General features: G+C 44.3%; 12 non-coding genes across 12 annotated transcripts; all 12 read left to right on the plus strand.

Annotated features, from left to right (window-relative positions):
- The first annotated feature begins 112 nt into the window (after nt 1–112).
- trnap-agg (transfer RNA proline (anticodon AGG)) lies at nt 113–184 on the plus strand. The gene has a single exon. It is a non-coding gene; the product is annotated as a tRNA-Pro (tRNA).
- A 1,481-nt stretch (nt 185–1,665) lies between these two features.
- Nucleotides 1,666–1,737, plus strand: trnap-agg (transfer RNA proline (anticodon AGG)). The gene has a single exon. It is a non-coding gene; the product is annotated as a tRNA-Pro (tRNA).
- Nucleotides 1,738–2,196: 459 nt separating this feature from the next.
- On the plus strand, nt 2,197–2,268 carry trnaq-cug (transfer RNA glutamine (anticodon CUG)). The gene has a single exon. It is a non-coding gene; the product is annotated as a tRNA-Gln (tRNA).
- Nucleotides 2,269–2,663: 395 nt separating this feature from the next.
- Nucleotides 2,664–2,735, plus strand: trnap-agg (transfer RNA proline (anticodon AGG)). Its single transcript has one exon. It is a non-coding gene; the product is annotated as a tRNA-Pro (tRNA).
- Nucleotides 2,736–3,667: 932 nt separating this feature from the next.
- Nucleotides 3,668–3,739, plus strand: trnaq-cug (transfer RNA glutamine (anticodon CUG)). Its single transcript has one exon. It is a non-coding gene; the product is annotated as a tRNA-Gln (tRNA).
- Nucleotides 3,740–4,215: 476 nt separating this feature from the next.
- Nucleotides 4,216–4,287, plus strand: trnap-agg (transfer RNA proline (anticodon AGG)). Its single transcript has one exon. It is a non-coding gene; the product is annotated as a tRNA-Pro (tRNA).
- Nucleotides 4,288–4,746: 459 nt separating this feature from the next.
- trnaq-cug (transfer RNA glutamine (anticodon CUG)) lies at nt 4,747–4,818 on the plus strand. The gene has a single exon. It is a non-coding gene; the product is annotated as a tRNA-Gln (tRNA).
- Nucleotides 4,819–5,213: 395 nt separating this feature from the next.
- On the plus strand, nt 5,214–5,285 carry trnap-agg (transfer RNA proline (anticodon AGG)). Its single transcript has one exon. It is a non-coding gene; the product is annotated as a tRNA-Pro (tRNA).
- A 453-nt stretch (nt 5,286–5,738) lies between these two features.
- On the plus strand, nt 5,739–5,810 carry trnaq-cug (transfer RNA glutamine (anticodon CUG)). Its single transcript has one exon. It is a non-coding gene; the product is annotated as a tRNA-Gln (tRNA).
- A 407-nt stretch (nt 5,811–6,217) lies between these two features.
- On the plus strand, nt 6,218–6,289 carry trnaq-cug (transfer RNA glutamine (anticodon CUG)). Its single transcript has one exon. It is a non-coding gene; the product is annotated as a tRNA-Gln (tRNA).
- A 2,178-nt stretch (nt 6,290–8,467) lies between these two features.
- trnap-agg (transfer RNA proline (anticodon AGG)) lies at nt 8,468–8,538 on the plus strand. Its single transcript has one exon. It is a non-coding gene; the product is annotated as a tRNA-Pro (tRNA).
- Nucleotides 8,539–8,989: 451 nt separating this feature from the next.
- trnaq-cug (transfer RNA glutamine (anticodon CUG)) lies at nt 8,990–9,061 on the plus strand. The gene has a single exon. It is a non-coding gene; the product is annotated as a tRNA-Gln (tRNA).
- The last annotated feature ends 116 nt before the right edge of the window (nt 9,062–9,177 follow it).

Consider the following 9,177-nt stretch of genomic DNA (forward strand, 5'->3'; position numbering starts at 1 on the left):
CATGAGTTCTATGTCTGCCCTTGTCAGCTACAGAGGCAGGATGTTGGAGCGACCATAGCATCGAGCAGACTGAAGTACGTGGCGAAGTGACCTCCACTGAACAGCAATCTGTGGCTCGTTGGTCTAGGGGTATGATTCTCGCTTAGGGTGCGAGAGGTCCCGGGTTCAAATCCCGGACGAGCCCTCTTCTGTCTTTACAGCATCTTTTCTTGAGCAGTTTCAGTCTATTCTGCCATTCCTGGGCCAAACGTATGCCACTGTCAATTAAGACTAAAGCTGCGTCTGCATGTTTTCATACCCACTTCTCACTGCTCTTCTTAGTTCTTCATCTGCAGTTTAAACTTTGACTTGACATTTTTCTAAATATTGGTTTAGGAATGCAAGCAGTGGAGATATGGCAAAAAATAGATTCTTGGATCGCTTCACGGCCCTGTGAGCCTTCATCTTGCATTTGCTAGTTGCAGGAGCATCTGAGGGCTTGTTGGAGATGGGTTTTTTTTTTTTTTCTTTTATTGCTGTACGGGAGCAAGTGGGCCCGAGTTCAAATCCCAGACCGTTCTGATGCTTGCTGGTTAGTTGCTTTTCGCAGAGCCTCCTTGAGTGTTTTCTACACTTCAAACAGATGTGCAGACACTGTAGGTTCCATGGTGTAACGGTTAGGACTCTGGACTCTGAATCCAGCGATCCGAGTTCAAATCTTGGTGGAACCTTCAAGAGTCCAACATATGCTGCTGTGAATTAAGACTAAAGCTGTGTCTGCATGTTTTCATGCCCACTTCTTGCTGCTCTTCTTAGTTCTTCATCTGCAGTTTAAACTTTGACTTGACATTTTTCTAATCATTGGTTTAGGAATGCAGCCCAAGCAGTGGAGATTTGGCAAAAAATAGATTCTTGGATCGCTTCACGGCCCTGTGAGTCTTCATCTTGCGTTTGCTATTTGCAGGAGCATCTGAGGGCTTGTTGGAGTTGGGGTTTGTTTTTTTTTCTTTTATTGCTGAACGGGACCAAGTGGGCCCGAGTTCAAATCCCAGACCGTTCTGATGCTTGCTGGTTAATTGCTTTACGCAGAGCCTCCTTGAGTGTTTTCTACACTTCAAACAGATGTGCAGACACTGTAGGTTCCATGGTGTAACAGTTAGCTCTCTGGACTCTGAATCCAGCGATCCGAGTTCAAATCTCGGTGGAACCTTATAGAGTCTGTCTGGCAGTGCTTGGCAAGGAGGAGCTTGGGGTATGTCACAACTTTCTCTGTGGCAGTGTGTCTTAAAATGTATTGGTACAATGGCCTCCTAACAATCTAGAACTCACATAAAACTGAGCAGGAACTAAATTGACAAGACAGGTGTCACCTGACACTCTGTGAAGAAGCATTACAGACCTCAGAAAGCTTCTCATCGTCAAGATTTGTGTGTCACTGCCACGATGTTGGTTTCTGCTGTTAAATTCAGCTCATGTGTTTTGTCGTTTGGTATTTTAATCAACATTATTCTACGAAGGCAGGCCAAGCTAGAGCTGGTACGTAAAATTTGAGTTTCTCAGAAATCTGGTCAGTGCATGAGTTCTATGTCTGCCCTTGTCAGCTACAGAGGCAGGATGTTGGAGCGACCGTAGCATCGAGCAGACTGAAGTACGTGGCGAAGTGACCTCCACTGAACAGCAATCTGTGGCTCGTTGGTCAAGGGGTATGATTCTCGCTTAGGGTGCGAGAGGTCCCCGGTTCAAATCCCGGACGAGCCCTCTTCTGTCTTTACAGCATCTTTTCTTGAGCAGTTTCAGTCTATTCTGCCATTCCTGGGCCAAACGTATGCCACTGTCAATTAAGACTAAAGCTGCGTCTGCATGTTTTCATACCCACTTCTCACTGCTCTTCTTAGTTCTTCATCTGCAGTTTAAACTTTGACTTGACATTTTTCTAATCATTGGTTTAGGAATGCAGCCCAAGCAGTGGAGATATGGCAAAAAATAGATTCTTGGATCGCTTCACGGACCTGTGAGCCTTCATTTTGCGTTTGCTAGTTGCAGGAGCATCTGAGGGCTTGTTGGAGTTGGGGTTTGTTTTTTTTTCTTTTATTGCTGAACGGGACCAAGTGGGCCCGAGTTCAAATCCCAGACCGTTCTGATGCTTGCTGGTTAGTTGCTGTTTGCTGAGCCTCCTTGAGTGTTTTCCACACTTCAAACAGATGTGCAGACACTGTAGGTTCCATGGTGTAATGGTTAGCACTCTGGACTCTGAATCCAGCGATCCGAGTTCAAATCTCGGTGGAACCTTCAAGAGTCCAACATATGCTGCTGTCAATTAAGACTAAACCTGCGTCTGCATGTTTTCATGCCCAGTTCTCGCTGCTCTTCTTAGTTCTTCATCTGCAGTTTAGACTTTGACTTGACATTTTTCTAATCATTGTTGTTGTGTCACTGCCACGATGTTGGTTTCTGCTGTTAAATTCAGCTCATGTGTTTTGTCGTTTGGTATTTAAATCAACATTATTCTACGAAGGCAGGCCAAGCTAGAGCTGGTACGTAAAAATTGAGTTTCTCAGAAATCTGGTCAGTGCATGAGTTCTATGTCTGCCCTTGTCAGCTACAGAGGCAGGATGTTGGAGCGACCGTAGCATCGAGCAGACTGAAGTACGTGGCGAAGTGACCTCCACTGAACAGCAATCTGTGGCTCGTTGGTCTAGGGGTATGATTCTCGCTTAGGGTGCGAGAGGTCCAGGGTTCAAATCCCGGACGAGCCCTCTTCTGTCTTTACAGCATCTTTTCTTGAGCAGTTTCAGTCTATTCTGCCATTCCTGGGCCAAACGTATGCCACTGTCAATTAACACTAAAGCTGCGTCTGCATGTTTTCATACCCACTTCTCGCTGCTCTTCTCAGTTTTAATCTGCAGTTTAAACTTTGACTTGACATTTTTCTAAATATTGGTTTAGGAATGCAAGCAGTGGAGATATGGCAAAAAATAGATTCTTGTATCGCTTCACGGCCCTGTGAGCCTTCATCTTGCGTTTGCTAGTTGCAGGAGCATCTGAGGGCTTGTTGGAGTTGGGGTTTGTTTTTTTTCCTTTTATTGCTGTACGGGACCAAGTGGGCCCGAGTTCAAATCCCAGACCGTTCTGATGCTTGCTGGTTAGTTGCTGTTCGCTGAGCCTCCTTGAGTGTTTTCTACACTTCAAACAGATGTGCAGACATTGTAGGTTCCATGGTGTAACGGTTAGCACTCTGGACTCTGAATCCAGCGATCCGAGTTAAAATCTCGGTGGAACCTTCAAGAGTCCAACATATGCTGCTTTCAATTAAGACTAAAGCTGCGTCTGCATGTTTTCATGCCCAGTTCTCGCTGCTCTTCTTAGTTCTTCATCTGCAGTTTAAACTTTGACTTGACATTTTTCTAATCATTGCTTTAGGAATGCAGCCCAAGCAGTGGAGATATGGCAAAAAATAGATTCTTGGATCGCTTCACGGACCTGTGAGCCTTCATCTTGCGTTTGCTAGTTGCAGGAGCATCTGAGGGCTAGTTGGAGTTGGGGTTTGTTTTTTTTTTCTTTTATTGCTGAAGAGACCAAGTGGGCCCGAGTTCAAATCCCAGAACGTTCTGATGCTTGCTGGTTAGTTGCTGTTCGCAGAGCCTCCTTGAGTGTTTTCTACACTTCAAACAGATGTGCAGACACTGTAGGTTCCATGGTGTAACGGTTAGCACTCTGGACTCTGAATCCAGCGATCCGAGTTCAAATCTCGGTGGAACCTTCGAGAGTCTGTCTGGCAGTGCTTGGCAAGGAGGAGCTTGGGGTATGTCACAACTTTCTCTGTGGCAGTGTGTCTTAAAATGTATTGGTACAGTGGCCTCCTAACAATCTAGAACTCACATAAAACTGAGCAGGAACTAAATTGACAAGACAGGTGTCACCTGACACTCTGTGAAGAAGCATTACAGACCTCAGAAAGCTTCTCATCGTCAAGATTTGTGTGTCACTGCCACGATGTTGGTTTCTGCTGTTAAATTCAGCTCATGTGTTTTGTCGTTTGGTATTTTAATCAACATTATTCTACGAAGGCAGGCCAAGCTAGAGCTGGTACGTAAAATTTGAGTTTCTCAGAAATCTGGTCAGTGCATGAGTTCTATGTCTGCCCTTGTCAGCTACAGAGGCAGGATGTTGGAGCGACCGTAGCATCGAGCAGACTGAAGTACGTGGCGAAGTGACCTCCACTGAACAGCAATCTGTGGCTCGTTGGTCAAGGGGTATGATTCTCGCTTAGGGTGCGAGAGGTCCCCGGTTCAAATCCCGGACGAGCCCTCTTCTGTCTTTACAGCATCTTTTCTTGAGCAGTTTCAGTCTATTCTGCCATTCCTGGGCCAAACGTATGCCACTGTCAATTAAGACTAAAGCTGCGTCTGCATGTTTTCATACCCACTTCTCACTGCTCTTCTTAGTTCTTCATCTGCAGTTTAAACTTTGACTTGACATTTTTCTAATCATTGGTTTAGGAATGCAGCCCAAGCAGTGGAGATATGGCAAAAAATAGATTCTTGGATCGCTTCACGGACCTGTGAGCCTTCATTTTGCGTTTGCTAGTTGCAGGAGCATCTGAGGGCTTGTTGGAGTTGGGGTTTGTTTTTTTTTCTTTTATTGCTGAACGGGACCAAGTGGGCCCGAGTTCAAATCCCAGACCGTTCTGATGCTTGCTGGTTAGTTGCTGTTTGCTGAGCCTCCTTGAGTGTTTTCCACACTTCAAACAGATGTGCAGACACTGTAGGTTCCATGGTGTAATGGTTAGCACTCTGGACTCTGAATCCAGCGATCCGAGTTCAAATCTCGGTGGAACCTTCAAGAGTCCAACATATGCTGCTGTCAATTAAGACTAAACCTGCGTCTGCATGTTTTCATGCCCAGTTCTCGCTGCTCTTCTTAGTTCTTCATCTGCAGTTTAGACTTTGACTTGACATTTTTCTAATCATTGTTGTTGTGTCACTGCCACGATGTTGGTTTCTGCTGTTAAATTCAGCTCATGTGTTTTGTCGTTTGGTATTTAAATCAACATTATTCTACGAAGGCAGGCCAAGCTAGAGCTGGTACGTAAAAATTGAGTTTCTCAGAAATCTGGTCAGTGCATGAGTTCTATGTCTGCCCTTGTCAGCTACAGAGGCAGGATGTTGGAGCGACCGTAGCATCGAGCAGACTGAAGTACGTGGCGAAGTGACCTCCACTGAAGAGCAATCTGTGGCTCGTTGGTCTAGGGGTATGATTCTAGCTTAGGGTGCGAGAGGTCCCGGGTTCAAATCCCGGACGAGCCCTCTTCTGTCTTTACAGCATCTTTTCTTGAGCAGTTTCAGTCTATTCTGCCATTCCTGGGCCAAACGTATGCCACTGTCAATTAACACTAAAGCTGCGTCTGCATGTTTTCATACCCACTTCTCGCTGCTCTTCTCAGTTTTAATCTGCAGTTTAAACTTTGACTTGACATTTTTCTAAATATTGGTTTAGGAATGCAAGCAGTGGAGATATGGCAAAAAATAGATTCTTGTATCGCTTCACGGCCCTGTGAGCCTTCATCTTGCGTTTGCTAGTTGCAGGAGCATCTGAGGGCTTGTTGGAGTTGGGGTTTGTTTTTTTTCCTTTTATTGCTGTACGGGACCAAGTGGGCCCGAGTTCAAATCCCAGACCGTTCTGATGCTTGCTGGTTAGTTGCTGTTCGCTGAGCCTCCTTGAGTGTTTTCTACACTTCAAACAGATGTGCAGACATTGTAGGTTCCATGGTGTAACGGTTAGCACTCTGGACTCTGAATCCAGCGATCCGAGTTCAAATCTCGGTGGAACCTTCAAGAGTCCAACATATGCTGCTGTCAATTAAGACTAAAGCTGCGTCTGCATGTTTTCATGCCCAGTTCTCGCTGCTCTTCTTAGTTCTTCATCTGCAGTTTAAACTTTGACTTGACATTTTTCTAATCATTGCTTTAGGAATGCAGCCCAAGCAGTGGAGATATGGCAAAAAATAGATTCTTGGATCGCTTCACGGACCTGTGAGCCTTCATCTTGCGTTTGCTAGTTGCAGGAGCATCTGAGGGCTAGTTGGAGTTGGGGTTTGTTTTTTTTTTCTTTTATTGCTGAAGAGACCAAGTGGGCCCGAGTTCAAATCCCAGAACATTCTGATGCTTGCTGGTTAGTTGCTGTTCGCAGAGCCTCCTTGAGTGTTTTCTACACTTCAAACAGATGTGCAGACACTGTAGGTTCCATGGTGTAACGGTTAGCACTCTGGACTCTGAATCCAGCGATCCGAGTTCAAATCTCGGTGGAACCTTCGAGAGTCTGTCTGGCAGTGCTTGGCAAGGAGGAGCTTGGGGTATGTCACAACTTTCTCTGTGGCAGTGTGTCTTAAAATGTATTGGTACAGTGGCCTCCTAACAATCTAGTGCCGCGTTTCCACCGAAATTACCCGGAACATTTGTACCAGGAACTTTTTTTCCCAGGAACTTTTTTCCCCCCAGACCTGTTGCTTTCTGCGTTTCCACCGCGGTGTAAAGTACTGGGTAGATTAGGCAAATAGACTGGTGACGTAGGTCTGCGCGCGTTTCTCAATACAAAGTACCGCTGATTAAAAAAAAAAAAAAGTACGCTGATTTTGGACGTGCATCCTCCGTAGTTGGTTCAGACTTTGTGCATTCCTCTCGGGAGTGTGATGTCCGCGACGACGCAAGTCTGGTAAATCTATAAACAACAGCATACTTGATAACTTCAGTCAGCTCTTCTTGGCTACTGCAATTTTCCTTACTGTATATTTACAATAAAACGAAATATGATATCAAATACCACTGCCTCCTTTCGTTTTCATTTAAGCATAATAACAACTGCAGAAATGTACTTAGTTCAGGGAAATGTGTATATGCAGCCATTACAATGAAACGAAATATTATATAAATTTGCCTTTTTTATTTTCATTTTAACATATAGATAAATTGAATACAGACCAAAGAAAACCTGTTAGATATACCCCGCAGCTGAATTATATGTTATGTTTAACCACTAAAGAGACATCAGAGCCAGCGGCACATATCAGAAGATCTATACGAGATGATGCTGCTCTCTGTGGATACATGAGGACTGAGCTTCCGCTGATCGAGTGGAGCTCACCGTCTACGAGATCGGCGAAACACATTTTTAAATAGGCGCTGTCTTTATAAATAAACCATAGATTTGAGTTTTAAACAACTACATTCTCGCCTGAAATACTTTTTAAATTACATTTCATGACACAATAACAGTAATATTTGAAAATTATCCGAATAAATGGTGGTTGAACTCAACCAATGCTGCGTGAACTCAGATCGCTTTGGCTACTGCAATTTTCCCCTCAGTATACAATAAAACGAAATAGGATATAAAATACCACTGCCTCCTTTCATTTTCATTTAAACATAATAACAGCTGCAGAAATGTACTTAGTTCAGGGATAAGTGTAACGTTATATACAGCCATTACAATGAAAGAAATATTATATAGACTTGCCTTTTTATTTTCATTTTAACATATAGATAAATTGAATACAGACCAAAGAAACCTGTTAGATTTACCCCGCAGCTGAATTATATTTTATGTTTAACCAATAAAGAGACATCAGAGCCAGCGGCACACATCAGAAGATCTGTCCGAGATGAGGCTGCTCACTGCGGATACATGAGGACTGAGCTCCCGCTGATCGAGTGGAGCTCACCGTCTACGAGATCGGCGAAACACATTTTAAATAGGCGCTGTCTTTATAAATAAACAACATATTTGGGTTTCAAACGACTACATTCTCGCCTGAAATACTTTTAAAATTACATTTCATGACACAATAACAGTAATATTTTGAAAATGTTGATCAGAATAAATGGTGGTTGAACTCAACCAATGCTGCGTGAACTCAACCAATCAGCATGTTTAGCGCCAAAGTCCCGCCCCCCGAAAGTTCCGGAACTTTAAAAAAGTACCACCTCGCCAGCAGGGACTTTCTAGGGGGCATTTTTTTACCCGGAACTTTTATTTAGTTCCTGGTTCCTGCGGTGGAAACACACCAAGTACCGGACCAAGTCCCTAGTTCCTGGGTAAAGTTCCTGCGGTGGAAACGCGGCTTAGAACTCACATAAAACTGAGCAGGAACTAAATTGACAAGACAGGTGTCACCTGACACTCTGTGAAGAAGAATTACAGACCTCAGAAAGCTTCTCATCTGCAAGATTTGTGTGTCACTGCCACGATGTTGGTTTCTGCTGTTAAATTCAGCTCATGTGTTTTGTCGTTTGGTATTTTAATCAACATTATTCTACGAAGGCAGGCCAAGCTAGAGCTGGTACGTAAAAATTGAGTTTCTCAGAAATCTGGTCAGTGCATGAGTTCTATGTCTGCCCTTGTCAGCTACAGAAGCAGGATGTTGGAGCGACCGTAGCATCGAGCAGACTGAAGTATGTGGCGAAGTGACCTCCACTGAACAGCAATCTGTGGCTCGTTGGTCTAGGGTATGATTCTCGCTTAGGGTGCGAGAGGTCCCGGGTTCAAATCCCGGACGAGCCCTCTTCTGTCTTTACAGCATCTTTTCTTGAGCAGTTTCAGTCTATTCTGCCATTCCTGGGCCAAACGTATGCCACTGTCAATTAACACTAAAGCTGCGTCTGCATGTTTTCATACCCACTTCTCGCTGCTCTTCTCAGTTTTAATCTGCAGTTTAAACTTTGACTTGACATTTTTCTAAATATTGGTTTAGGAATGCAAGCAGTGGAGATATGGCAAAAAATAGATTCTTGTATCGCTTCACGGCCCTGTGAGCCTTCATCTTGCGTTTGCTAGTTGCAGGAGCATCTGAGGGGCTTGTTGGAGTTGGGGTTTGTTTTTTTCTTTTTATTGCTGTAACGGGACCAAGTGGGCCCGAGTTCAAATCCAGACCGTTCTGATGCTTGCTGGTTAGTTGCTGTTCGCTGAGCTCCTTGAGTGTTTTCACACTTCAAACAGATGTGCAGACACTGTAGGTTCCATGGTGTAACGGTTAGCACTCTGGACTCTGAATCCAGCGATCCGAGTTCAAATCTCGGTGGAACCTTCAAGAGTCCAACATATGCTGCTGTCAATTAAGACTAAAGCTGCGTCTGCATGTTTTCATGCCCAGTTCTCGCTGCTCTTCTTAGTTCTTCATCTGCAGTTTAAACTTTGACTTGA

Source organism: Carassius auratus, unplaced genomic scaffold (genome assembly GCF_003368295.1).
Source record: "Carassius auratus strain Wakin unplaced genomic scaffold, ASM336829v1 scaf_tig00214416, whole genome shotgun sequence".
NCBI lineage: Eukaryota > Metazoa > Chordata > Actinopteri > Cypriniformes > Cyprinidae > Carassius > Carassius auratus.